Here is a 25,592-nt window from a genome sequence, read left to right on the forward strand (position 1 = left end):
GGAACACCAGGTACACGGGGTCGGGTGTGCAGTCAGCCCTCCTGTGATAGAAGGTGGTGGGAACACCAGGTACACGGGGTCTGGGGTGTGCAGTCAGCCCTCCTGTGATAGAAGGTGGTGGGAACACCAGGTACACAGGGTCTGGGGTGTGCAGTCAGCCCTCCTGTGATAGAAGGTGGTGGGAACACCAGGTACACGGGGTCGGGTGTGCAGTCAGCCCTCCTGTGATGGAGCGTGGTGGGAACACCAGGTACACGGGGTCGGGTGTGCAGTCAGCCCTCCTGTGATGGAAGGTGGTGGGAACACCAGGTACACGGGGTCGGGTGTGCAGTCAGCCCTCCTGTGATAGAAGGTGGTGGGAACACCAGGTACACAGGGTCTGGGGTGTGCAGTCAGCCCTCCTGTGATAGAAGGTGGTGGGAACACCAGGTACACAGGGTCTGGGGTGTGCAGTCAGCCCTCCTGTGATGGAGCGTGGTGGGAACACCAGGTACACGGGGTCGGGTGTGCAGTCAGCCCTCCTGTGATAGAAGGTGGTGGGAACACCAGGTACACGGGGTCTGGGGTGTGCAGTCAGCCCTCCTGTGATAGAAGGTGGTGGGAACACCAGGTACACAGGGTCTGGGGTGTGCAGTCAGCCCTCCTGTGATAGAAGGTGGTGGGAACACCAGGTACACGGGGTCGGGTGTGCAGTCAGCCCTCCTGTGATGGAGCGTGGTGGGAACACCAGGTACACGGGGTCGGGTGTGCAGTCAGCCCTCCTGTGATGGAAGGTGGTGGGAACACCAGGTACACGGGGTCGGGTGTGCAGTCAGCCCTCCTGTGATAGAAGGTGGTGGGAACACCAGGTACACAGGGTCTGGGGTGTGCAGTCAGCCCTCCTGTGATAGAAGGTGGTGGGAACACCAGGTACACAGGGTCTGGGGTGTGCAGTCAGCCCTCCTGTGATGGAGCGTGGTGGGAACACCAGGTACACGGGGTCGGGTGTGCAGTCAGCCCTCCTGTGATGGAGCATGGTGGGAACACCAGGTACACGGGGTCGGGTGTGCAGTCAGCCCTCCTGTGATGGAAGGTGGTGGGAACACCATGTACATGGGGTCAGGTGTGCAGTCAGCCCTCCTGTGATGGATGGTGGTGGGAACACCAGGTACACGGAGTCGAGTGTGCAGTCAGCCCTCCTGTGATCTGGAAGGTGGTGGGAACACCATGTATATGGGGTCAGGTATGCAGTCAGCCCTCCTGTGATGGAGGGTGGTGGGGAACACCTGGTTCATGGAGTCTGGGGTGAGCAGTGCCCCTTCCTGTGGTGGATGGAGGATGGTAGGAACACCCAAGGTGCAGACTGTGCCTCGTGTGGTTCCTGAAGTGATGTCTTTTCCTCCCAGTCCCCGATTCTCAGCTGTGTGTGTTGTCAAGGAGTCAGTGCCTTCTGCTGGCCAAGGGGTCTGGAGTGCATGTTCCTCCTGCTCACTCAGTCCTCCCTCAGCTCTTGCAGCTCTGCACCCCACGGTCTCTGTCTGACACCTTGTCCCTTAGAGAAACCCTGCACCATGCTGTGTGCCGGCTGGCCTCTCTGTGGCTCAGATGCATGGCGCTGGGGACCAGAGGAGTGTGCCTCCTGCCAGTAGCACTAAAGCCACGTGGACACACAGAGGCTCCTAAGTGATGCTTGAGCCTCCTCCCGCTGGCTGAGACATGCCGCCCTGTGACCTAGGTCGGGAAGGCCAAGACACCCCAGCAGCCCACGCACCACCCACCAGTTCCTCGCTTTCCCTCAGCTCACAGGCATGTCCGTCCTCTCCAGGAACACACCTGAGCTGTGTGTCTGGCGGTCTCACTCCTCCTCCTCCCATTCGTGGTGATGACAGTGTAAAGATCTGTGTTCCAGGCACAGTAGTAGGTGCGGTGGCTATGGTTTCCCCACAATTTTGAGAAAGTTACTGTTGTTTTCTTCATTATGCAGAAGAAGCTGAGATTCAGAGAAGTGAAGTCAGCTGCTTAAGACCTCAGGTGTAAGGACTGATGGGACTGGACACAGCACGCTGTTCACCACAACTGGCCTGCACCCTTCAGACCTCAGGAGAACCCAAGGAGGCAGGTGCGGCTCTTAAGCACGTTCTGCTGACAGGGACACGGAGCTACAGAGGAACAAAGTCGCCCACAGGACAGCGACAGGCTGGGAGGCATCGGGTGAACCCAGCAGGGCAGCTCCCGAATCTGCCCCTAAACTAGGGGCTGGCGCCCGTGGTCGTTGCAGCCCACCCCACAGATATTTCTGTCGACAGTTTTACTGCACACAGCCACAGGCATTCACTCCACATATTGTCTGTAGCTGCTATCAAAGCTGTAGCAGCTGAGTTGAATAATTGCAACCAAGACCGCAAAGCCTAAAATACATATTTCGGTCCTTTAAAGGAAAAGTGTGCTGACCCGGTCCAAAGCACCAGGTTGTACTGCTCCCGCTACGCGGCAGGCCTTGACCGCGGACAGAGTATTTTTATCTACACTGTGGAAAGATATCTGAGGTCCTCTCGAAAAGCTCAGTGCCCTACTGAACATGGGCAGCAACACCTTCACTGAGGGGTGACAGCTGGAGTCGTGACTGAACCTCTGGGGTGACGGCAGAGGCCGTCTAAGCTGTATATCCAGATGCACAGTTTTAACACCTGCAAGAACGCAATCTGCATCACAGCTGCCGAGGCCTGGGTCCTGTCACACTTCCACTTCCACGAGGGGCACGCAGGGGCCAGCTGGGGCTGGACAAGGGGAGACGGACGGATGATGGACACCAGAGGCACACAGGGGCCAGCTGGGGCTGGACAAGGGGAGACGGATGGATGACGGACACCAGAGGCACGCAGGGGCCAGCTGGGGCTGGACAAGGGGAGACGGACGGATGACGGACAGCGCTCTCCACTGACAATCCTCCACCCCTGACCACCTAGACCCACTGACTGGCCGTTATCACTCCTGCTTTTATTTCCTTTGGGATAAGTTCTTTCCCAGGAGGCTCCTAGATTCTTTTTCAAGCAAGATTTTAGCAGGTGCCTCCCATCAATCTTTCAGATGCATTCGGATGTGGATGAGCCTAGCAGAGGCTCGAGTTAAGACAACCACTACCCTGCACGTCCCAGTGCCAGAGACTTATGTCAGAGCTCCTTGAAGATTCACAGCGCCCAGAGTGCTCCTAAACAAACAGTATTCCCTGGTTTCTAACAGAAGCAAATGCAAATCCTCTCTGAGGAAGAGCATTTCTTCGGCCCATTTTGTATGTCTGTGTAGCAAGGCGAACCACAAAGAAGCTCACAATTAAAAATTACCAGAGAAACCGGAAAAAGTGGCACCAGGAATGAGAGTCACAGAAACCAGACCAAAAATGAGCCCAAGGAAAGAGACTATTAAAAATAACCAGACATAATTAGAATAGATAACTTTTAGAAATTAGAAAAAATCAGTGAATTAAAAACTCAATAGTTGTTAAAACGAATGATGAGAGAAGTAAAATAGAAGATTTCTCTGAAGAAATTACACAGAGATACCCAGAAACATAATGAGATGGTAAACATAAAAGAGGTTAAAATATATAAAAAGTCGATTGAAAAACTCTAGCTTAAGTTTAAGCTGTGCCACAGATGAGAGAGTAAAGGGAATGGCGTGAAAGCCATATTATGGAAGAACTAATATTAAGAAAATTTAAAAAAATCCACACTTATGCATATTCTAATAAAACTTCAGAACAGCAAAAACAAAGAGAAGATCTTAAATACAGCTACAGAGACATGAGAAACATCTCTAATGAAATAATTCAACTTCCCAAAGATTAGTGAACAGAAACAATGAGAATTAGGAGACAGAAGAATAACCTTTTCCAAGCACTGTAAGAAAAGAAGTACCAACTGAAGATGCTGTACCTAGCAAAATTAGCTTCAAGAATTATAGCAATATAAAGACATTTTAGATAACAAAAAACTGAGTTACCTAAAGGGAGAACATTATTATTATATATAGTGCTAAATGATTATTTTGAAGGATTTCAGTAAGGAGAAAATAATCCTAAAAACAAGTAAGAGAAAAGAGAGTGATGATTCTGTGACTAAATGTAAACAACCATAATGATATAAATAATAATAAAATAATAATATATCTTGGCATTTTAAAAGATATGCAACTAAAATACAAGGAAGCAATTGCAAATAAATTGGAAGAATGGTTAGTGAAATTAAAATTTCCTAATGCCAAAGTCCAGTCTTCCTCTTGAAAAGGTTTAAGTTATAGATTTCTTTTCTTGTATTTTCTTTGGGGGTTTTGGTATCAGGATAATTCTGAGCTTATAAAATAAGTTGAAAAATTTTCCCCTCTTTTATTTGCTGGAAGAGGTTGTATAAAATTGCTGTTAGCTCTTCTTTAAATGTCTGTTGGAATCCTCCAGTGAAATCATGTGGGCCTGAAAATTTCTTTTTGGGAGATTTTTAGTTAGGCTTCAATGTCTTTAATGTTTATAAAACTCTTCTAATTATCTGTTTCATCTTGGTTGAGATTTTTCAGTTTGTGATTTTCAAGGAATTGGTTTATTTCTTCCAAGTGTCAAATTTATGAACATAAATTGGTTGTTGCAGTCCTTTATTTTATTTAGATCATGGTAGGACCTGTAGTGATATCACTTATTTCACTCCTGATATTTCTGGTTTGTATCTTCTCTTTTTTCTTTTGTCAGTATTGCTAGAGTCTATTAACTTTGTTGATTTTTTTTTGAAGAAACAGTTTTAGGTTTTGTTAATTTTTTTCTATTAAATTTCTATTTCAGTTTCACAGATTTTGCTCCCTATTATTTCCTTCTATCTACTTGATTTTAGTTTATTTTGTTCTACTTTTCTACTTTTTTTGAGGCACTCACTTAGATAATTGATTTGAGACCATTACTGTTTTGTAGTATAAGCAATTCATGTTATAGATTTCCCTCTTAGTACTGCTTTAGCTCTGTTGCACATATTTTGAAATGCTGTATTTTCATTTCATTCTATTCTATGTATTTTTTAAACTTTTGGAGACTTTTTCTTGACACATGGATTATTTAAAAGTCTGTTGCTTAATTTCCTTATGTTTAAAGATTTTCCTGTTGATTTTTAGCTATTGATTTCTAGTTTGCTTTCATTATGTCAGATAATAGACTATATAACTACAATTTTTAAATGTATTGAGGTTTGTTTTATGACTCAGGATGTGGTCGATCTTAGTGAATGTTCTGTGGACACCTGTAAACATGCATATCCTGCTGTTGTCATATGGAATGTATTGCTTATGTCAATTAGATACTGTTAATTGATTGTGTTATTCAGATCCTATATATCTTGGCTGTTTTTCTGCTTATTTTTCAGTTGCTGAGAGAGAGGTATTAAAATCTACAACCATAATGTTTGTCTATTTCTCCTTTCAGTTGTTGATTCATATATTTTAAGGCGCTGTTGTTTGGTGCATATACATTTAGAATTATTATAACTTCCTGGTAGATTTATCTTTTTATTATTTTTGTACTGTCCCTCTTTGTCTCTAGTAATTTTCTTTGCTCTGAAGCCGACTTTATTAGATATTAATAGAGTCACTTCTGATTTTTAGATTAATGCTGCATGGTCTATCTTTGTTCATCCTCTTACTTTCAAACTAGCCATATAATTGAATTTGAAGTGAGTTTCTAATAAAGTGCATATAGGTGAGTGGTATTTTCTTTATCCACTCTGCCAATCTGTGTATTTTGGTTGATGTATTTAGGCCATTTACATTTTATATAATTGTTGATATATTAGGGCTTATCTCTGTTTCTGCGAGCAACAATTTTCTTTCTACTTTTCTTTCATCTGAGTATGTCTTTATTTGGAGTTGAAAGTTCTTTTCATTCAGCAGTTAAATGGTATGGAAAAAATAAGAAAAAAATATTGGGTTGCTTCTTTCTGGCTTTCATTATTTCAGATGATAAATCCTTTATATTTTAACTGCTGTTCACCTATAGGTAATGGGTTTCTTTCTGGCCAACTTCAGGATGTTTTTTCTTTGTTTTCATTACCTACAGGTGTGTGTTGTGCTGTGGGATTTGGTTCAAATCGTCCTTCCCCCATTAGTTGTGCACACATTAACTCAGTTAATCTGTGCAATGAGAAAAGCGCGTCTAAATATGACTAAAGTTTTTAAAACCACCAAGGCATGGAAAGTCATGATCCACAGATTAGAACAACATTCCATTGTAAAGCATCTCTAAGGAAAAGCATCCAAGATAAAAAGATAACAGCCTGAGAAAATGTTTGTAATAATGATGTTTATCACTTGCATATCTACCTGGGCTTGGTTCTGCCATTGGTTGGGGGTCTGGAAATGATGCCTCTGGGTCTCCTTCTTGTATGGGTAGGGGTATATCAGATGCCCTGCTGCTGTGCTCATGTTTTCCTCTTTTTTAGTCCTTAGGTACCAAACCATTTCACCTTTATCCAGCCACCATTCAGAGTTCTCCTTTGGCTGTTTCTTGCATTATTTTCAGAGTTTCTAGTTGTAGTTATGGTATGAGCAGGAAGAAACAGGTCTGTATCAGCTTGAACAGGTCAGAAATTCTGCTAAAGCTATAGTCTCACAGAATGTCAAGGTTTATTTTAACAAAACAAAAAAATAGTGTACAAATCCTAATCAAGTATACTGAAGGGAAAGAAGAAGAATTAAGAATAAGAATAATATCAAAGATTTAGGCAGAGCTGACATTGTGCTGGGCATACACGCTTACGCACATGCGTATGTGCTCCCTGATTTTAGGAATCTAGGTTCTGTCTTGCTGATTATTCCTAAATTAATATATTGAGACTTAACCTCTTTCTTGAACTTCAGGCTTGTATCAGCTTGCCTCATTAAAGTCTCTATTTTGCTATGTAAACAGCTCAAACTCAACATGTCCAAACCACTTTCTATCTTCCCTGCACACTAATTCGTCCTGCAGATCCCTCACATTTGTTAGTGATGACTTCTCCCTTCCAGCTACTCTGGTCAGAGATCCTGGAGTCATCTTCTGATGCCTCTCCTTATCTCATTACTCCAATCATCAGCAAGTCCAGTTGGTGCTACCATCAGAACATATCAAGAATCTAACCTCTCCTTTGCATTATTCCAGCTAGCCATCTTCTTAGGCCGTTGTCCCTCTCATTTGATGACGGTAACAGCCTCCTAATGTGATCCTGCTTCCCCCATTTCTCTCTTCTGCCCTTTTCAATACATCAGCCAGAAGGACCTTGTTAAGTCTGAGTCGGATGGAGTCCCTCTCCTGACTGTGTCTCCTACGGCTTCCCACTCCATCAGGGTGAAATCTCTTGCAGGGTTTTCAGGATCTCGTGTAATACACCCCACAACCTCTCCTTCTCTATCTAATGCTGGGTGTGTCCTGTCTGCCAGTCTCAGAGAGCTCTCCATTCTTCCCCACTGCTACGTGCCAGGAGGCTGAACCTCATGACCTTTAGGTGCAGGCTCCTTGCTTTCTGTTTTCGGCTGGGTTTAGAACTGGAAACACCAGGAGGAAGTCGGGATGTGGGAGAAGGGTGAAGCTGGGGAAGTCTCTCTTTCTCCCTTCTTCTCGGCCACGTGTTGGCAAGGGCTGCTCTTCCATGTGTCCACAGATCCTGTCCAGTGGGCTCCCCACAGCCCAGGCTCTTGCGGGGCTCCATGGTTATACCTCGCCTTGCTTCAGGCCAAGGGATTGGAATGGTTTGCTTCACTGATCACACCTCCATACTTCTCTTTTGAACGTGCTATCTGCTTCCTGCTAGGGCACTTATTTTCTTGCTACGCACCTCCCTGTTGTTGTTTTCGTGGCCTGGCCAGGTGATCCTCCTTCCTATCACTTTAACAACAAGCATGAATTTGAAGTTGCCATAATTTCTACCTGGAATGTGCTTCCAGATATCCATGTGCATCACTCTCCAAGCTTCCTAAACAGAAGGATCGAGTGTTGTGTGTAGTGACTAACTGGGGGCAGTGGTGCATACAATAAAGGGATTTACAAAGGCAGTTTACCTTTACCTACAAGGTAAAGAAAGGTGGATTTGTTAAAGAAAGTATGAAAATACATTGCAAGGATGCAATGGGTAGATCAGCAAGAAAGGAGCTGAGTTCCAGGAGACAAAACCTTGCTGGGTATTTTACAAGATGGTGCTTGTGCTGGAGAGGGATACGTGCAGTACTGGTAACACGAAGATTGCAGTGAGTGAACTTGCATTTTTCTATCAGCTGAGGTGTCTGCTGGTAAGTCAGGCATAGGGAGATTGTGTGTGAGATGGGCTATTTGCGCAGGAGGGCTGTGTGTCCTGGACCATGAAGAAAGGCAGATTTGTAGTTTATGTGCTTTGTCTTCTTGCTTTCCCTGCTCCCCCTAGCCTGGCTCCTTTTCCTAATCAGGACCCCACATCAGATCACACCCACACTCCCAAGTTTGGTCATTTTCTTTAAAGTTAGAGTATATCCACTTCCCACTGCAATGCTCTGGGTTCCCTTTATCCTGGCTTAGTTCACACAGAAAAGCATAATTTATAACTTAACAAAAGTGAGTAGCTAAAGAAGAAAGCAAATCATACATGACATGATAAACTGTAAATAATAAAAGCCGAACTGGTAAAGATCTTCTAACTGGAAAGCCCCATACTGAGATGGTGTTAAATGTATCGTTTCTATAAATGTTCATGGTATTTTTATAAGTTGGACACTACTATTTCATCTTAGAAATCAGCAAAGAGAGGCTTTGAGAAAGGAACTAAATTGCCCAAGATCAAACAGCCAGTAATGTCAGGGAAGGGATTAGAAAAACTTAACAATTATAAAATTTCATGAAACATGAAAATAAGGAATACATTCCTTCAAAGCAGCTATGAGCTGTATGTATTAGAGCAAAGGAGCAGTGAAAGTTACTGCATATTTCTTGGCACTTAGTCCATGGATTGCTTTCACAGTGTTATGATTCCTCTAAGTCACAGAAGCTGACAATTGTGAGCATTGTTACTGCCCTAATTTCTGCAGCCTCAGCTGTGAAACACTTTCAGTATTTTTCTTTTGTTTGTTGAGCCAGTTATAAAAAAAAATGAACTACAACAGCTAATTCTTTCTGTTTATCTAAATGCTTGTCAAAATGCCTAAGCAGTGATTTGCCAGGTTTGGGAGTTATGCGTGCTTATACATTTTAAATAAACTGTGGCAGCGGCCTTAGCTTTTGTGGCTCCAGCAGGCATAAGTGAGTGTGTGTGCTTTCTTTCTCCGCATCTGCTGCTTGACATCTTTAATTTATTATTCCTGTTATATAACTTTGTTTTGGCGCTTGAACTTCCATTCCCATGACTTTATGTTGAAAAACAGTTTTAAATCTAGGATTTGCATTTCACCACAGTGATAGAGCCTGGTTATTTATTGTTATTTGCAGTATGGCATATAATATGGCAATAATCTATGTCTAGTCACCAGTCAGGAATAACAAAAGATTTATGGCATATTAAAACAAAATTGATGTCCCTCTGCTGAGGGAGGTTATTGCTGGCCTAAGCAAAAATGGCCAGAGTGAGTTTCACAGGCTGTGCAGCCCTGGAGGCCGTGGCTCTGGTCTCTTGGCCTTGCTCACACCCAGACCCCTGCACCCTTCTGTGAAGAACCTGTGATTTCAATCCTGCAGTGTGAAGTTGCCACGACTGAGCCGGCATCGTATCCAAGTCTTCTGGGTGATAGAACACATATGTGGGCCAAACTCTGCAGCACTGATGCAGCTGGTGATGACTAAACGTGGCAGATTTACCTAGTTAGTGACTTTATGAAGGAAGAAACTGAATGCATGTGCGTGTCTTGAGATGCGTGGGCCTTCTGTCCTGTGTGCAGCTGTGTGTGCTCCCCCACTGGCCCAGCCTGCACGCTTTTCTGCCCCGGCACTCGCCAGCTGCCCAGTCCAGCTCAAGCTGGGATTTTCCACGGCTGCCTCTGAATGGTCTCCAGGCTGCAGCTTCCTCACCTCCTTCTGAGTGCCAAGTGCCATTGCTATAAGGGGACAGGAGCGGGGTGGGAGATTGTCCTGAGTCTTGACTCTGACTGTGCTGTGTGCAGGGTTATCACCTTTCCACATCCCACTTTCTTCGTCTTTACAGTGGGGAGAACAACTTTTACCTTCCCCATCCTGAAGCAGGGGTGTGGTGGTAGGAAGATCAAAGAAATTGCTTTAGCTTTTAAAAATAGAGAAGAAGCCAACAGTTCTTGGGTGGACGTATCAGACCTGTTCCCGACAGGACAGATGGCGGCACAGCCAGACCCTCTCAGTGTCCCAAGAGCAGCCCCGGCAAAGCAAGGCAGGAGCCGCTCCTCACCAGCCCAGCTGTGCTCACACACCACCTCTGCAATGTCGGATGGTTCACAACAGGATTTATCGTTTTCTTTAAAGTCGCCTTGTGGAAACTCTTGTATCCCTTACTCTCTTGTGCTGTTATTGAAGGTTTAATGGGTTCGTTTTGACTCCTCAGATAGACTGTGCTTGATATTTCTTGCAAGCTCAACACGATGCCTGGAACATGTAAGTGTGTGAGTTAAAACAGTTTGGGCTGCTTTTTAATTAGAACTATTAAAAAAGAATTTTGGTTGCTTTTTAATTGGAGCAATGAAAAATCAAACGATTACCTGCTCAAACCAGAAAATTCTTAGTTTTCCAACTTAGTTTATAATTTCCTTCCTTATATCTTCGGGTTTAATTTGCAGTTCTTTTCCTAGTTTCTGGAGGCAGAAGCTCTGAGCCTTTATTCCAAAGCTTTCTTCCTATTAAATATATGCAACCAAAGCTACTATATAATTTTCTCTAAGTACTGCTCTAGCATCGTCCCTCATGTTTTGATACGACACTTTTTATTATTTTTCAATTCAAAACATTTTCAATGTCCATCGTGCTCCTTCTATGCGTAACGACGTGGAAGTGTTTTGTGTGATTATTTCAGTCAACTTTCTGTTGTGTTACAGTGTGATTGTGTTGTGCAGGAAAACACAGTTTGTGTGATTTTACTTATCTTTTTATTTTTAATTTGTTGAGATGTGTTTTATGGTCCAGTCTGTTTTGGTAAGTGTTCGTTGTTCCCTTGATAAAGAGTTTGCACTGCAGTTGTTGGGTGCAGTGTTCTGTATACACCAATTAGGATCATTTAGTTGTGTCCCTCAAAGGCTATTTTTATACTTTTTTTTTTTTTTTTTTTTTTGGTTTGTTTATTCTCTCAGCTTCTGAAACAGGTGTTAAAATCCTCAACTGTGCTTTTGGATATTTCTCTTCTTCTGCTTAGTTAGGTCTTTTTTTTTTTTCTATACATGTGTAGCAATGTTATTAGGCACATACACACAATTATGAGTTTTGTATCTTCCTGTTTTTATGAAATGTAGCTTTTATCTTTAGGAATATTTTTGCCTTAATTAAATTCAACTGTCTCGTAGCGCTATAGCTATCTCAGCTGCCTCTTAAACACAATGTGTCCGTGACTCCCAGTCTATAGACACTTATCTTCAGCCGTCTGTATGATTTTATCTAAAATGTGCCTGCTGCAAATTTCATATTGTTAGGTTCTGAGATTTTCATATAGACCATCTTTGTCTTCTAATTAGATTGTTCAGTTTTATACATTTAATTACTAAAATAATTATGTTTAAGTAAGTCTACCATCTTACTATTCTATTTGTCTTATCTGTTTTTATTACTTTGTTCCATTTTTCTTAATTTCTTTCAGATAAATCAAGTATTTTCATGCACTGATTTTTCTTCTTCATTATATTTTAGTACATTATTTTATTATTCTCTTGGTAACTACCCTAAGCATCTTTGAGTAGCTAATGTTTAAAGTGGTAATTTTAATATTTCTCTGAAAATACAAGAAGCTTCCAATAGTTAACTCCATTTTGCACTAATATAAAATTTTACTTATGCATACCTTATAAAACTTGCACTACATTTTTATAGTTGTTGTTTTAAACAGTTTTTGTTATTTTTACAGTTTCTGGAGTGCTTCATTCCTTCCTGATGATCTCTGCTTACCTTTAGGATCTTCTGGACTTTTCTTTCAGCTCAAGAAACTTCTTTTACTGTTTATTTCTAATGTCATTCTGTGGTAGGAAATTGATCAACTCTTCTCTGACTTGAAATGTCTTTATTTCATCTTATGTTTAATGAGGTATGATTGCTGTAAAATAAGTTTCATGTATCGATGAATACTGATACAGTGACATATTGATTTCCCATGAAAACATGTGTTTCTGTAACCAAAAGGCTTCCTCATGTTCCTTGGTGTCCATTCCGCCCTCTGTTCCTGTCCTGAGGCAACTGTCAGTTTGATTTCTGCCACTGTAAAATAGTTTTCATTTTCCAGAATTTCATGTAAATGGAGTCTTACAGTGCATGCTCTTTCTTACTTTTAACCTGGCTGCTTTAATTTCACCTAACGATTTTAGGTGCATCATCCACTCACTGCATCCCCCAGTAGCTTGTTCCTTTTTAGGGCTGAGTCATTGCTCATTGCATGAGCACAGCACAATTTACCCATTTACCTGCTAATGGACATTTATATTATTTTCAGGTTTTGGTTATTAAAAATAAAAAGTGATATGAGCATTTGTATCCAAAAATTTGGGTCTCAAATGTATTAATTCTAGGAGTAGAATATCTGAGTCATATGGTAGGTGAATGTTTAATGTTTTATAAATTGACCACACTGTTTTCCAAAACGGTTTACATTCTCAGCTGAAGTGTATAAGAGTTGAAATTGCTCTCCATCCTCACCAGCGTTTGCTATGATCATACTTTTAAATATTAGATATTCTCACATGTGTGCTATGGTATTGCTCTTATGGTATTAACCTCCTTTTCCCTAAAGACTAGTACTGTTGAGCATCTTTTCCGTTGCTTATTTGTGATTTGTGCATCTTTTCTTGTCGTTGTTGTTGAAATATCCATTAAAATATTTGTCCAACTCAGTCCACAAATGTACTGAGTCATTTGTTTTCTTACCATTACATTGTAAATTATTTATATATTCAGAACAAAAGCTCTTTTTCAGACATTTATTTTGCAAATACTTCCTTTCAGTCTATTAAATAATTTTAATGATGTCTTTTGAAGAATAAAAGATTATAATTTTCATTTTTTTAAATTTATAATGTATAATTTCTTGTGACCTCTTTAGGAAAACTTTGCCAAACAGAAGATCACTAATCTTATGTCCTATTTTTATTCCATAAATGCTATTAACTAATTATTATTGGCATTTATAGACAACTCTTCCAGATAGCAGCAAAGTATATCTTTAAATTGAAATATTTACCAAGATAGCTGATAGTCTGTGCCACAGACTAAACCTTAAACATGAAAAAAGAGTAGAAAAACGAGCAAAGTATGTTCTGAAACCATGATGAAATTAACTGAAAATAAACAAATATATCTGGAAAATCCCTGAATATATGGCAAATAAACAACACACTTCTAAATGAATGATGGGTCAAAACTGAAGTCTTACACTAAACTAAAAATATTTTGAATCAAATAAAAATTAAAATACAATATATCAAAATTATCAGGATGCAGCTAAGCAGTGCTTTGAGGGAAATGTAGAATACTAAGTGTTTGTAATAGAAATCAGGAAACATCTAAAATCAGTAATATTACAAACATCTCTATGCCCAAAAGGAAACAACTTACATGAAAATTTAAAATGTCTCTACCTGCAATAATGAACATTTGGAATTTGAATTTTAAAAAATGTCATTTACACAACATGGCTGGGCCTGGAGGACATGATTCTGTGTGAAATAACCCAGACACAGAAAGAAAACAATTGAATGATCTCACTTATATGTGAGATTTTTTTTAAAAACCCTAAAACACACAGAGACAGAGCATGTAACAGTGTTTCCATGGGTGGGGGTTGCAAGAGGACATGGGGGGATGTAGGTTAAAGGAATCAAAATATCATAGAAGGTACGTGGGACAACAGTTCCGGAGACTGGATGCACAACATGAGGGCCAAACTTCATAAAACTGCACTATGTTAAGGATTTTTGTTAAATAAGTAGATTTTAGCTGCCTTTGTCACAAAAAAGTATGTGAGATAATAGATATGTTAATCTGTTTCACCATTGTAACCATTTTACCATCTATATTTCATAGCATCATGTTGTAAACCTCAAATATACACAATACTATTTAAAAGGCACTAAATTGTACTAAAATAAATGAAGCATTAGGTATAACAAAATAGGTTCAGCGTCCATATGCTGAAAACTACAAAACACTGATGAAAGAAAAAAATATCTAAGTAAATGAAGAAATATGCAGTTTCATGGATTTGAGACTCAATATTTCAAAGATGTCCATTCTGTCATTTTCCCTGATTTGAGCAATGCAATCTCAATAAAATTCCAGCAAGTCTACTTTGTAAATAACAACAAGCTGAATCAAAATTCACGTAGAAAGGCAAAGAAACTATAATAATCATAAAAATTCTGCAAGAAAAACAAAACAAAATTCTGGAAAACGAACAAAACAACAAAGGTAAACTACTCACATAACTTGATTTTAAGACACTATAACGCGACAGTAAACAATAAAATGTGGCATTGGCGTTGGGACAGGCAATCAATGGAACAAAAGTAAGAATAGAGAAATTGACTCAGACCTATATTGACAAGTGACTTTTGGCATAGGTACAAGTCATGTTAGGAAAAAAGAGAATCCTTTCAGTTAATTGTGTTGGAACATTTGATATGCAAATGTCCCAAATACGACCAATATATACCTTTTTCATATACAAACATTAATTCATAGTGGATTATAGATTTGAATGTAAAATGCAAAACCACACAACTTCTAGAAAAAAACATGACAGAAAAGCTGCATGGCTTTGGTTTTGGTGGTGAGTTTTAAGATATAATACCAAAAGCATGCTCAATGAAAGAAGAATTTTTAAAATTTGACTTTAACAAAATTTAAAGTGTTTGCTTTGAAGAAGACACTGTAAATACAGTAAAACAGCAAGCCACAGACTTGGTGCTATTACTTGCAAATTTCATATTTGATAAAGTACTTATATCCAGAATTTTTTCTGTCTCTCCCTATCACCCTCAAGTACTGCTAAAATTAAAGCTTAAAATAAAATTGACAACACCAAATGTTGATAGGCATGTGAAACCACAAGAATTCCCATTGCTGGTGGGAATGCGAAAGTAGTATTCTACTTGGACGTTCACACACCCTGGATCACAGATTGCCCATTTCTTATAAAGATAAACATACAATCATCTCATGGCCCATGAAGTCCTGTCCTAGATGTTTATCTAAGTGAATGGAAAACTGTGTTCACACAAAAAGCAATTTGCAGATGTCTATAACAGTTTTATTCATAACACCTCAAACTGGAAACAATCAAGTTGTCCTTCAACACGAGTGGAGAAACAGACTGTGGTGTGTTCACACAACGTAAGACTACTCAACAGTGAAAGGAGTGAGCAACCGACTCACATGATGTAGACGAATCTTAACTGCATTTTGGTAAGTGAAAAAGGCAGCCCCCAAAGGCTGCATATTATATGTTCCACTTATATCACATCCTGGAGGAGGCAAAAATGTAGGGACAGAAAAGGGGGCAGGGCTTCTAAGGGTTTGGGGATGGGTTGATGGGTGATGGAACTGTTCTGTGTGGTAGTGGGTGGAAGATTTTTGACTGCATTTCTGAGTTGTGGAAAGACATAGAAAAGCCAAAAAGTCAAATTTATTGTATGCAAAGTAAATAAAAACTCAACTAGGAGTTGAGGAAATCTCAAACTAGAAGGATGACTGTGACAAATGAATCTAACTGATTACAAATGATGACACAACTCAGAAATTTTGCTCCAGAATCAGAGAAGAGAAGTGTGAATCTGGTGGGGAACCCAGCCGGGCAGGCTGGGGGCTGTCAGGCCAGCCACTTGGTGGCGCCAGAGGACCTCCAATAGAACCTTGCACATGACTACGTAACTTACCCAGACAGCAAAGAAGGCTCAGCCACTGCACTCAATCAATACCAGTGAGGACACTGCCACACTTGCTGAACACAATCCTGGAGCACGTCTAAGGGTCAACAGCATGCCACCAATAACACTGAAAAACAGAAAAAGCACAGGAGCCCGAGCCTCTACACACAGAACCTGGGCCCCTTTTTGAATTTCATATGACTGCACTGTATAATAAGTTTTGACTGTGTCCTGGTCATTGTTTAATTTTTCTCAGAATTTACTTGGAGTTTTACTGATCGGAGATTTATGGACTGTATAAGTAGAGAAAGCAAACATATAAATAAGCATAACTATGCTGGCTCCCAATGTAAAGAATGAATTCATTGTTCTAGTTTTGCTGGAGTTGTCACTGAAGAGCTCTGAAAGAAGCCTTCTGCCTGTTCAGAACCTTGAGGCATCCAGTGGCACCATAGAGCTAAAGCCATCCAAAGCATCTGGCGTGGCTTCCCTGGTGAAGACGTCACTGAGTCCACACTCCCTGGCAGCCCTATAAACTCTCACCATGTGAAACTATCACAGGTTCGCCATTATGCAAAATATTTACCCCCAGATTTTTCAACTTTATCTTACTTCAGGCAGACATAGAAAAGGTACTTCCAAAGGTTCATGCAGTGTACTCAGGCTCATGGTCAATCGGCACAGGCTGCCTTTTCTCCATGGCTCTGAGGCAGCTTCCACGAGACCTAAGACCTGGAAATGCTGTCTTTTAAGAAAAGATGAAAAGAAAAACATGCCCTAGAGTCACCTGGAAAGAACACCATACTTTGCTTTTGGCCACTAGTCCACAATTAACCTGAGAGTTATGTCACCCAGGTACAACACCTGGGCCCCTGTCCCGTCAGAAACCTTGGCAGCAAAGATGGTCAGGAATGTACCAGAGCAGATGATGTTCTGGAGAACTCACATTACACAGATGAAGACAACTTATTTCAGAAGAAAGAGAAAATTGTGAGAAGTGAAGTTTCCGCCAATACCCACTGCAAGTGTGCCAGATGACTGGCTCTGGAGTGTCATCCTCGAATCTGGGGGCTTTCCTTCCATTTTCCTGGGCATTTTCTTGGCATGTTGCCTATGTACAGTTCTTTTCTGTTAACAGGCACCTGCTGCCTCTCAGCAATGGCATCTATAATGTTCCTCCCCCTACTATGATGAGCCACTAGCTCATCCCTAGTGGCTTCTTGTCATGAGTCTAATTTCTGGTTTGATATTCTCACAATGGGGCTCATTCTGACTATCAGAATCACTCGTAGGCTTGGTCTCACTGTCCCTGTGCAACAGCCAGACTCTTGGTATCCGTGTCTTGTGACATATACGTTGGTTTTCTGGGTAATTTTACTCAAACATGAAGTGACATTTTGGATGCAACTCTAATATTTGTTTCAAGGCATTCCTATAAATCAGTTTATCAAGACAAAGTTTGTTTATCTGTGCAAACTTCTATCAGGACAACATGTTGCTAATCTGAGCAAAAAGTTCATTTACCAAACAGCAATGTTCTTGTGAAGGCTCACTTCAAAACTCTTGTCTTCTGTCCACAAACCTTACATGATCACATCACAGGCTTTACACAATCCTAATCAATTTTCATCTTAAAAGAATCACTTAAACCTACCATTTATTCTAACAAACTCTGGTTCCTGTGTGGTTGATAATCCACACTTAATCCCGACAAAAACGTTAATTCAGGAAATTCTTCTGGCACAGACTGGGGTCTCCTTATCTTCCTCCCTCCAACCATGATCCTGGCTCTTCCAGGATCCCATCTCTGTTGAGGAGGAGTCACTGGGGCTCTGGGAGCCCTGGAGAGACTTGGGACTTTAAAAGCTGAAGATTCTTAAGAAGCTACAATGTATGTTATTTGTTGTTTTATTTTATTGATTGGTTCTCGTAGCATACACATGGATGAAAAACTAGTACTTATCTCTTTTTTATCTTTCTAAGAAGTCTTTGCAAAAAAGAATTATGTGCTGGTTGTGTGTGTCTGTGTGTGTGTGTACACTGGTGTATGTGTGTAATGAGGGAGGTGCTGGTTGTATTATTTGAGAATAAAGAATACAAGGCTTTGAAAAGTCACTTTGCCCAAAGCTACATAGTAAGTTTTTTGGATTTTGTTTGTTTGTTTTGTTTTCTTCAGACAGGGTTTCATTCCTGTTGCCCAGGCTGGAGTGCAGTGGTGTGATCTCAGCTCACTACAACCTCTACCTCCTGGGTTCAAGTGATTCTCCTGCCTCAGCCTCCCAAGTAGCTGGGACTACAAGCAAATGCCACCACACCCAGCTAATTAGTTTTTTGTATTTTTAGTATAGACAGGGTTTTGCCATGTTGCTCAAGCTTGTCTCAAACTCCTGGCCTCAAGTGATTTGACCGCCTTGGCCTCCCAAGGTGCTGGGATTACAGGCGTGAGCCACTGCACCCGGCCCATAGTAAGTTTAACAGCTGGAATTCCAACCTTGTGAAGCATTGATAAGAACTGAAAAAAAAAAATTCAGAAGAGTAACTTAAACACATATAAAATGCAAATCCCCATGGAAGTGTATTAACTAGACATTACTTATTAGATTTCATTAAATTCCAGTAGATCTAAACATATTGCAATTACATGCACTGATATATTTTTGGAAACTGAACATTTTAATAGCTTTGTTGAAATATAATTAATAAACCATACATGCCAGTTAGTATAGTCCCAGTGCTGTGCAACCACAACCACAAGGTAATTTTAGAACATTTTTACTCTGAAAGGAACCCCATACCTGTCAGCAGCCATTCTATTGCCTGCCACCTCCCTCCATCAGTCCCTGGCCACCACCAATCTACTCGATGTCTCCATGGGTTTGCCTGTTCTAAAACTTTCATATAAATAGAATTATAGAATATGTGGTTTTTTTAAAATTCCTTCAAACTGTGTATTTTCCCTAAGCATATATCTAACTGAATTTATGAAACTTTTGCAATAATTTTAAAGGAAAGTTTTGAGTTACTTATTTTCAGAAATGGTAATATACAATTTTTTTTAATTCTACACAGAAATAAATATATTTGAAAAGCTCAGCTATTGGAAGTGAAGATGCTTTGTCCAAATGGAGAAATAAAATTAGGATGAAGAGACGCTAATTTAACTACATTTTGTGATGGGAAAAAATGCAAGACATTTATTAGGGAATCCATTCCCGATCCTGCATAAAAGGGCACAAACTTTGGCCACAGAGTATTCTGAAGGGGATACATGATAATATTAATTAAGCATATATATGGGGCCAGAATTATATTTTTAATAGACAAGTTAAAATACCCAAATCCATGCAAGGCATAAGAATGACAGCTTTGTGAGGAGCAAGCAAGGCCTCCAGGAAAGGGACAGGGAGAGAAAGTGGGAAGCGGATAAAGGTTGGGCTGAGGCCCTGGTCTCTGCTCTTCCCTCCTCCCCACCAGCCCGTTTCTCTTTTCCATCTTTTTCTACCCTCTATGACAAATGAGAGTGTATCAAATTCACCTCCAAATGGGCTAATGTACTTTCCATGTCTCCTTTCACTTGGTTTAAATATAGAAACAGAGGAGTGTGGAAAGGCACTGGCCCCAGAAGAGCGGGTTGGCTTTGTCCCTGGGTTCACTCTTGCATCCTGGGCACGTCACTTCAGGTCTCTGCTCCTCAGATTCCTCATTTGTGAAACACAGGCAAAAACTCAAGGCTCTCCACCTTGCTGTGGTGGTGAATTAGCGGGGTAAATGCTTAGCCCGGGGCTGGCTTGCTGTACCCTCCACAATGACTACTTGAAGTGGATCCCAGAGGCTCTTTTCTTTGCAATAAAGACAGTTTAAGAAAATGAGATTTCTAAATAACTTGTCTGCAACTTCTGCAAGAGATGATAAGAGCATATGGTTTCTTTCTAAGCTACTTTCAGATGAACCGTAAATCTTAATGCGTTCTCCTGCATTGGAGGGAGAAGCTACTAATGCAAGCTCAGCCCTCCTCTGCAGCTCGTAATGAGGCAGGCCCCTCAGTCCCCTCTGCTCCCCAAGACCAGTCCCACAGCTGGGCAGTTGTTGCAATGTGACACACTTGGGCACGTAGCTGAGACGTTATTTTGAAAATGAAGAACCGATATTTTTCTTACTTATAAAAGCAGTCCTGCTTCTCAAAGGAGATGCCCATCCTGGAGGACCTGGGACAAGGTAGAGAAGAGGTCTTCTCCCCTCATGCCTTCATGGACAGGCTCATGCTGCTAGACGTGGCGACGTCTGTCAGGAAATGCCGCGTCTTCAGCCCTTCACGTAGGCAGGTTTGATTAAGCATCCTCGTGGCATTTCCTCTTCCTGCCCACTTGTGCTCACGCATGCGCGGTGGGGCGGGCCTTCCTGACATTAGCTGTCTAACCGGTAGGGAGCAGGGTTATTGACACCGGATGTATTTAATGTGTTTAATTTTCATCCATATATCTTCTTGGCTGATCTGTCTTTTTAACTATTTTGCCCATTTTAAATTGTCTTTTTTCCTATTATTGACTTTTGAGTCTTTTTAGATGTGAAGTACAAGCCATTTTTTTTCAGATATATGGTTTGCAAATGCTTTCTCCAGATCTGTGGCTTATATTTTTTATTCTCTTAACAGTAGTGTCTTCTGACTAGCATATGTGCTTCACTTTGAGTATGTCCAATTTATCCGTTTCTTTCATGGATTGTACTTTTGCTGTCAAATTTAAAATATCTTTGCCTAACTAAGGTCGCACAGATTTTTTTCCTATCATTTTTACCATAATTTCTACTTCTATATTCTACATTATGTTTATAATCTCTTTTGGTTCCATTTTTACATAATATGAGATACAGATAAAAGTTAATTTTTTGTGTAAGATATCCAATTGTTCTAGCACCATTTGTTGAAAGGCTATTGTTTTTCCTCCATGGAATTATCTCTGCATCTTTGTTGAAATGAACACACCACAGATGTGTGAGTCTATCTCTGGGTTGGATGCAGCTCCGGTGATCTACTTCTACGTCCTTATGGTAACTCCTTACTCTCAGGCCACCACAGTTGCTGCAGTGCAGAAGAGCCAAGGCCACCAGCGGCCCTGGCATTCGCTCCCCTACCAGGTCTATTCCCCAGGTCTTGGTGGAATTCAGAGCCCAGGCCGCCTCTGGCCCCTTCCACGGCGTGTCTACCCCTGTGCAGATGAGCTGAGGACCAGCCCCAACACCGGGTGGCCGATGGCCACAGAGATGGACTCAGCACAAAACTGCTTGGTCCTGCGCTGTGTGGAAGCCAACACCTGCAGCTGGAGGCTGGGCTCACTGTAGACTGAGATGTCTTAGGTTGCTTTAGGCTTTGGAATTAACCCATTTATACCGAAGGTTGCAAATTTTTTTGTGTGAAAAATCAGACCTTGGCAATGGTTTTGAGCAGTAGGATATAAATAACTCCCACAAGCTTAGTGTTCCATTATTGGAACACTAGGCATAAATGGGTTAAGGGCATCTTTATTTCATAGTAGGCTTGTTAGGATTTTTCTCAGTTCATAAATTAAGGGTAGAGAAAGCACTCCTCCCCCAAGCGGAGGGTGAATTCCCACTCTTCCTCCGGGATCTTCCCTGGAAGAGGGCCCTTTTTTAGCTAGCGTGGTGGTGAGCCGAGTTAGAGGTTGTCTCTGAAGAAGTTAAACGGTTGGTATTTCCTCCCGTGTGCAGTTCTTCTGAAGCTTGGTCCTCGGGCAGGGGGGAGACAGGGGGCAGGGAATCAAAGACCTGCGTGGTCACAGGGGAAGAGAAGAGAAAGGTCCCGGCAAGACAGTGTACATCTAGGGTCGGCTTGCAAAGGACTGGCAAGTGAACATGGAAAATGTGAAGACAAGCCCAGGGTCGTCTTCCGACTCTCCATGTGTTCATGATGAACCGGAAGTGACGTCACCCTCTGGCGTTGTCTTCCGACTCTGAGTGTTCGTGATGATCCAAAAGTGACTTCACCCTCTGGCAACTTATCATTCCAACCCAGAGGGCCATAAGGGGCCACGACTAAACAGCTACATGTGTAAAGCACTCCAGGTAGTGCCTGGGACAATCAAATTACTCTAAAATATATGTGTTGCCCATATAAACTTGTCATACTGTGGGAAATGGGTACTGTGGGTTCTGACTTAGAGCCTAATTTTAAGCCTTCCGCTTCAGAATGCAAAGGAAATTCATAATAAATTCCTGACCAGTTTATAGCTGATGTCTGCTTTCAGGGAGCCTGTTTTCAATGGAGAGTCTCCCTTTGTTTCTAACCCACAGTGAGTCGAGCTCTCTCTGATTTTACACAGCAAATTGGTTCCTATGCTGTTCTTCACTTCTTAGAATCCCATCAATAAGAACACAGAGTAACTGCCTATAGAATCAGGTTCATTGGAGACTGGGAAAACTGGTAAAAATCAACCAAACATAGAGGCATCGAAGAGTTATAGAAGTTATACAGGAAGATTTTCAGTTGCTCTCCACTTCTGAGACGGCTCATTTTTTAATACCTGAGTCTAAACCATATCATGTTTCTATTTTAGTTCCTTTTAGAATTAACATACCTTTATTCACGTCTGATACACTTTAGAACTTTGGCTCAAACCATCTTTTTGGGTCTTAGACTCTTTTCCTTGGACTTCCACCGGGGCTTGCCCGGCACCAGTGGACATAGAGTATGAAAAGGCTTCCTTTATTTGTCACACCCTAGTTTCCTTCTGTTTGAATTTTTGTCAGTTGATACGTTAAGGGTAGAGGAAGCACTCTTCCTCCAAGGGGAGGAGAATTCCCGCTCTCCCTCTGGGTTCTTCCCTGGAGAGGGCCCTTTTTAGCGAGGAGTGGTGATGAGCAGGGTTAGAGGTCTCTCAGAGGAGGTTAAATTGGCCCTGTACTTTTTCCTCAGTAATTCTTGAGTTGCACCTCTGCATAAACACACCCAGTCTGACATGGAAGCCTGACTCGGCTGGAATCTGATCTCACCTCTCCTCCCTGTGCACTTGCAGGGACCTCAGCCTCTGCGGGCAGCCCTTTGGGCACCAGAGCCTTTCCTGACCCGGCTCCTGGCCACTCTCCCTAGAGGCTTTACCTGGGGGAGCTCCCTACCATTTCCCCAGCGAGGAGGAAGCCAGGCCCCTCTTGGGAGAGGTCAGTGATCCAATCCAGGTGACAGGGTAGGTGGAGAAGTTCTCTCAAAGAATGTATCAGGCATAAAGTTCAGGAAGTGTCTAGCATTCCGGAACATTGGGAATTGTGATGACAGCATGACTGTGTGTCCCGGGAGAAGATCTGCTCCGTAGTCTAATGGAATCTATGGTAGACAAAAGTGTCTTATAAAAGGGTTTTTTACTGAATTTGGAAAATTCATGTTTTAGCTAAATGAATCAGAAAAGACTTTCTTTTCCTTTTTTAGCCAGAAGTGTCCATATGTTTTCAGATGCACTAGCAAAGCAAAAGCACAGAAACATCAATTTTCTAAAAGAAGGACAAAACCACATTTTCTCCCTGGAAAAATTCAAGAGTTCAGAAAGGGAAATTGGACTTGTAATTTGGGATTACACTGAGGCAAAGTTGCCATCTGGACAGAAACTAGCACTGGCGAATGCAACGTTGCCACCCTCACATCTTCCAGAAACAACTCCTGACAAGGCTCTGACCCTCACTCATGGATGGTTTCTTGATTCATTGGTTGGTTTATAATGGCACAAGAGAATGCTCAATAAACATGATCTCTCACAAATAAAGTGAGCATTCCAATAGGCGGTTCAAGCCGCAAGCATTTTAGAAAGAGCTAGGTGACTTTGTACTTTTAGGATATAGCTAAGTGAATCACTTTGAAGGTGGAGAACAAAGAGAGGGCCCATCATTGCAGAACGCAGAGCTCTGGAGGTGAGGATGCTTGGGAGAGAGGCACTGCCTGCTCCAGGTGCATCATGGACAGCACTCGTAACACAGCCCAGCCAGGCACTGGAGCAAGGTGATGAGCCTTCTCCTCGCTTCACAATCATAATCCTTCTGAAAAGTCCATTCGTAAATGTGTTTCTAGATTTATCCACTCATCTGTATTCAAGCCAAATCTTCACGGTGAAATCCTAAGCAATCTGGCATTTGGTGGAAAATCGGTATTTTTCAAGTCACTTGAATTGTTCAATGGTCACAAGAAACTACTAGTTGCTTATGTTTAGTGAATTATGCTGCATTCAGTAAGTACCCAACATATGTATAACTGGCAAGTTTTACAAACCTTTGTTACTGAATCAGATCAAGGATAATGATAAGCTCAGCTGGCACCTTTCCCACTGCCAGGGAAAGAACTATGTTTATATGTTAAATATTTACCAAGTGAAAAGCACATAATCATTCATTTAACCCAGGCAAATTGAATGACTACTATGTGCTGGTTACAACAATGAAACCACAACAGCCCTTCTCTCCAGTAGTCACATTTGCTGTTTCTTGAGAATGACAATATGATTCTTTTACAAGTGTTTTGTAATCAAAACATTTTACATGGGGACTTTAGAAATTCTCATATTGCAGACTTTACTTATTGCAGATGAAGAAACAGACCCAAAGAGATGAACTCATTCATGAAAATTTCTGGAAGTTAGTAAAAAATAGTTACTGTTATTATTAGAGTGCTTTGTTATTGTAACTACAAGATAGTTGTTGAGAATCTAGACAAAGCAAGCTCTGAGACACACCTCTTATGGATGTAAATTGATACCATTACATAGCAAAGTTACTTGCATTATCTAACCAAATTAGTTTATTTAACTAAATTGGCATTACTGAAAGCTAGAAATCCCACTCCAAAGTATATAAATTCAACTCACAGCTTTCAACCTTTTTTAATGATGAAAAACAGAAAAGATTTAATATCATAAGACAAAACACAGTTATATAATATAAAAGTTTTGCAAAACATTAATTTTGCTTACTTTGTGCAATGCAATCTGATTTTTATTTTTTTCTTTTTCCTCCCCTCTCCTCTTTTCTCCACTGTCTTCCCTTTCCTTCTCTTCCACTGAATTTTATTTATTTAATTAAATAATATTTTCACCACCTAGTAAATGTATTTAATGATCCACTAATGGATCAAACTCTTAATTTGAAAAATGCTGCCTGAGAAGAATTATTGTCCTTGTTGCCAGAAACACAAAAATGTGCAAAGCAGTGTCAGCAAGAGCAGAAAAGTGGAACTATCACAAATGACATGGTTAAAAGGGGCAGTCATAAAATGGAATATTAAATATGAAGGAAAGTTAGTGAACTATAGGTGTACGTATCTCAGATGTTTCTCAAAAACCAAATGAGTAAAAAACAAGTTCCAGAAGAATGTGTATAGTATATCTACGTTTATTTGTTAGTCAAAAACCAACTGAATAATGAATTACTCAGAAATCATATATACAGCAAAGTTATTTAAAAAGAAGGAATGATTTATGCAAAATTTAGAATAACTTTTACCCAGGAGGAGGAGAAAGTGGAGGAAAGATAATGTATTCACAGTTTATGATGTGCATAGGTGTGGATTTTTTTACATCTAT

At 41.1% G+C, this 25,592-nt stretch overlaps 1 long non-coding RNA gene across 1 annotated transcript in view; it reads right to left on the reverse strand.

The window, feature by feature from the left end:
- LOC129038933 (uncharacterized) overlaps positions 1–23,273 on the reverse strand; it is a 52,217-nt gene extending 28,944 nt beyond the window's left edge. The window contains exons 1-3 of the long non-coding RNA XR_008503258.1: positions 23,149–23,273; positions 16,633–16,752; positions 12,056–12,200 (exon numbers count right to left, since the gene is read on the reverse strand). This is a non-coding gene — a long non-coding RNA (uncharacterized LOC129038933). The remainder of the gene's footprint in view (positions 1–12,055; positions 12,201–16,632; positions 16,753–23,148) is intronic.
- Positions 23,274–25,592: the final 2,319 nt, after the last annotated feature.

The sequence above is a fragment of the Pongo pygmaeus genome, chromosome 5, assembly GCF_028885625.2.
Source record: "Pongo pygmaeus isolate AG05252 chromosome 5, NHGRI_mPonPyg2-v2.0_pri, whole genome shotgun sequence".
Taxonomy (NCBI): Eukaryota; Metazoa; Chordata; class Mammalia; order Primates; family Hominidae; genus Pongo; species Pongo pygmaeus.